Consider the following 4,398-nt stretch of genomic DNA (forward strand, 5'->3'; position numbering starts at 1 on the left):
TTTCAACTAGCAGCGGATGTCCTGCATTCCCCCTTCCTGTATATAATCTGTTTCTTTGGTCAAGTTTTCAACTAGCAGCGGATGTCCTGCAACCGGAATGCATTCATTCAGATCTTCCACCGAGGCAGAATATCGTGCTAAAGAGAAACAAAGGAACCAGAGAAACAAAGGAAAACAAAAGAATAGTTTTACTGAATAATCCTCTTCTCATTTACTGACTTTTCTTACTTAATTTCATTTACATTTGAGGTGTATATATATAACCAAGGCTGTACTAAGCTTTCCCTAACAACTGCTGTAACAAACATAATAACAGAATAAACTAAATGAGCTGTCATGAGTCATGACTTGGCATCTTTATCTTTACACCCCCTCAAGCTGAGCTTGGAAAGACTAGGAGTACCAAGAGAAAGCTTGGATTGAAGAAAGAGGAACCGATTCTTAGACAAAGATTTAGTATGAATATCAGCTATCCGGTCTTGGCTGCAAACATACAATCAGAAACAGATTTGCAAGAACCACTTGATATAATGATAATCAATTTCCACATGTTTGGTTCTGGCATGAAAAACAGGGTTTGATGCAAGGGAGATAGCAGAAATGTTATCACACCAAATGGTAGGTTTAACAGAGGAGGAGAAACCAAAATCTCGAAAGACTTTGCAGATCCATGTAACCTCAGCAGCAGTGTGAGCCGTGGATCGATATTCAGCTTAGATGAACGAGCGATCAGAGGCTGCTTTTAGCACTCCACCACTAAGTTGGAGCCAAGAAACACACAAAATCCACCCGTGGATCTCCTATCAAAAGTGCAGCCAGCCCAATCGCGAGTAGGCAGATAGAGTGAGAGGACCTTTATGAAACCATATACCATGTGAAGGGGTACCTTTGAGAAATCTGAGTATTCGCTGGCTCGCATATGTGAACCGCTGGAGCATGCATGAATTGGGACTTGATTAATCGCAAAGAGATATCAGGCCGAGTCCAAGTTAACATCAGAGGCCTCCCACAATGGATCTATACTGTGGATTTTCCAAAGGTGTACCACCGTGATCCAGTTTGGTAGTTCCAAGAGGTGTAGAACAAGGCTTAGCACCCTCCATTTTTGTCTTTTGTAACAAGTCCATCAGATATTTACCTTGATGGAGAAAGAGTCCCTCGTTGGTGCGTTGAACTTCAAGACCCAAGAAATAATGTAAGGGACCCAAGTCCTTTACAGGAAACAAAGAGCTCAGTTTCTTGATGAAAAGATTGCACACTGATGAATCTGGACCACTGACCAAGATGTCATCCACATAGACAAGGACAATAACAAGAACTGGAACCTTGAGAACAAAGAGGGATGCGTCAGAAGATGATTGAGTGAAACCAAGAGACTTGAGAGCCTGAAACAATTTATCAAACCAGGCCCTGGGAGCCTGTTTGAGGCCATACAAGGACTTTTTGAGTTGACACACATGATTCGGAAAGCTTGATCATCTGAAGCTGTGGCTGATGCATGAATACTTCTTCTTTTAAATCACCATGAAGGAAGGCATTACTAATATCAAGTTGATGCAGAAACCAATTGAATTGCACAGCAAAAGTTAACAAAATTCTGATAGTGACAGGCTTTGCCACAGGACTAAAGGTTTCCTGATAGTCCAAGCCCTCTTTTTGATGAAATCCCTTGGCAACGAGCCGAGCCTTATACTTGTCAATGGTCCCATCAGGCTTTTTCTTGATTCTAAATACCCATTTACAGCCTACAACATTCTGGGATGAAGAAGAAGGAACCAAGATCCAAGTTCCAGTTGATTGGAGGGCATTAAATTCAGCTTGCATGGCTGATCTCCACGCAGCAAATTTAGAGGCCTGATGATAGGTTGTTGGAACATAATCAAGAGAAAATGATAAAGGGTGTTTGGTAGCAGTATAAGCTTTAGGCTTAAAAATGCCATTCTTTGATCTAGTAACCATAGGATGAATATTTTGACCTGGTAAAGATGGAGAAAAGGAGTGAGATTGCAAAGGGCTGAAATTGTGTGGTGATACAAATTCACTAGTATTAGGAGTATGTGAAGAAGGATGGATGGAGGGAGAACTTGGTAAGATAGAGTGTGAGTTGGGAATGGGAAATTGTAGGTCAATAACAGGAGATAAAGTAGGGATAGAATCAGAGGGGGATGCAGACTTGGTAGTAAAGGGAAATGACTTCTCATCAAATAAGACATGCCGAGAGATATAGACTCTGTCAGTGATCATGTCTAAACACCTATAACCCTTATGCTGTAAACTATATCCAAGGAAAACACACTGCTTGCTCTTGCCATCAAGTTTAGAGGAAACATAAGGTTTTAACCAGGGGTAACAACTACATCCAAAAATCTTTAGCCTAGTATAATCTAGTAATATATGAAATAAAAGCTCCCATGGAGATTGCGCAAGACCAGAAATAGGCAACCTGTTGATCAAGTAAGTAGCAGTGGATAGAGCTTCAACCTAATAGACTTTAGGAACATTAGAAGCTACTAACAATGTTCTGGCTGTTTCGACAAGATGCCTATGCTTATGCTTCTACATACATTCTGTTCAGGTGTATGTGGGCAACTGAACTGATGAGAAATACCATGCAAATTAAGATAAGACTGAAAAGAAGCACTAGTGAATTCACCCCCTGAGTCAGAACGGATAGCCTTTATTTGATTACCAACAGATTTTTCCACATATGTCTTGAAAGTTACAAAGGTAGAATACACCTCAGATTTCCTTCTCAAAGGAAAGAACCAGCTATATCGGGTGTAATCATCTACTAACAGCAGGTAATACTGAAAACCACTCACAGAAGTTACAGGGGCAGGTCCCCATACATCACAATGAAGTAAAGCTAGACTATGGGAAGTAGATGAACCAGCAGGGTGAAAAGGCAGTTTATGATTTTTAGCTATAGCACAATCTGAACAGAAGAAATCAACGGAGGATTTACCTTGCAGTGCAAGCTTATTACCAGAAATCACTTTTCGAAAAATATTGGAGGAGGGATGACCCAATCTACTATGCCAAATCTGCACCGGAGCTTTAAGACTGACAAATGCTGAAGAAGAAATTGAAGAAGCAGTACCAGGTGAAGGAGAGCTTTGCAAAGGATAAGATCCATCTCTAACTGGTCCCCGCAAAAGCATCTTCCCCGTAAAACGATCCTTGACAAGGGATCCATCAGAATCAAGTGTCAATGAACATGAATTGTCTTTGACAAATTGAAAAGCAGACAACAAGTTGTGCTTCATTTGAGGAACATGAAGGACATTTTTCAATTTAAAGGAAGTACTGGGAGTATGTAACAAAGAGGAACCAATATGGTTGATGGACAGACCTTTACCATCACCAATATAGACTTTGTCTTCACCAGTGTAAGGAGATGAAGAAGAGATGTTGGAGATGTCATTGGTAATGTGAGACGTTGCGCCAGAGTCAATGAGCCAGGAAGGAGAGGGCTTTGATGTATAGTGCGCACACATTGCAGCAAGCTTGGTGGGAGGGATTTTACCAGAAATTGCAGGATTCATGCGATCATAGCAGTCGATGGCCTCATGACTTGTATTTCCACAAATCTGGCAAGGAACACGAGCACCAGAGGAAAATGAACCACGAGAGTTGGAATTATGACCACGATTGAAACCAGAAGGGAAGCCAGAGTTGTGGTTGCCTCGATGAGAGCCGAATTGTAGTTGCCCGATTATGACCATAGTTGCCCCGATTGTTGGAAAATTGATTATTCCTGCCACGATTGGAATTATATCGAAAAGAGTTGTGAAGCGGTGAATGTTGAGCAGTAAATGTCTGAGGTGGTGTAGGAAGAAGAGGCGGTGAGACTTGGGCCGAGAGAGCATGAAATGGTTCAGTGGTTACAGAGGAAGCAATTTTCTTCCTTCGAGTCATGGAAAGCTCCTTTGTGAGTAATAAACCATGTAATTCATCAAGAGAAGTTGAAGAGAGACGGAGCATGATAGAATCAATGAATGATTCAAACTCATCAGAAGCCCAAGTGTAGCGAAGAATAAGATCGCGATCCAAACCAAGCTGCGGTGAGGGAATCGAGATTTCTTGAGTGTTGTAAATAATCACCATTGTTTGGGAGCCTTTCAATACTCAAGACGAGAACGGCGATGAATATGAGCATCGTAAACACCACCAAAGCGCTGCTCAAGTTTGAGCCACAGATCTCTAGACGAAGAAACACCAACAAGAACGGAATGACTTCCTCGAGAGTGTTGAATTGAACCGATGAGAAGATTCGATCCTTCTTATACCAACTCGTAAGCAGGATTGAGTGATCGATCCGCAAAATGGCACCGACAAGACTCAGCCCATCAACAAGTCCAAGAAGCTTGTAGCAACGAAGAATTGGGGCAAACAGAG

The sequence above is a fragment of the Prunus mume genome, linkage group LG4, assembly GCF_029339155.1.
Source record: "Prunus mume cultivar Tortuosa linkage group LG4, ASM2933915v1, whole genome shotgun sequence".
NCBI lineage: Eukaryota > Viridiplantae > Streptophyta > Magnoliopsida > Rosales > Rosaceae > Prunus > Prunus mume.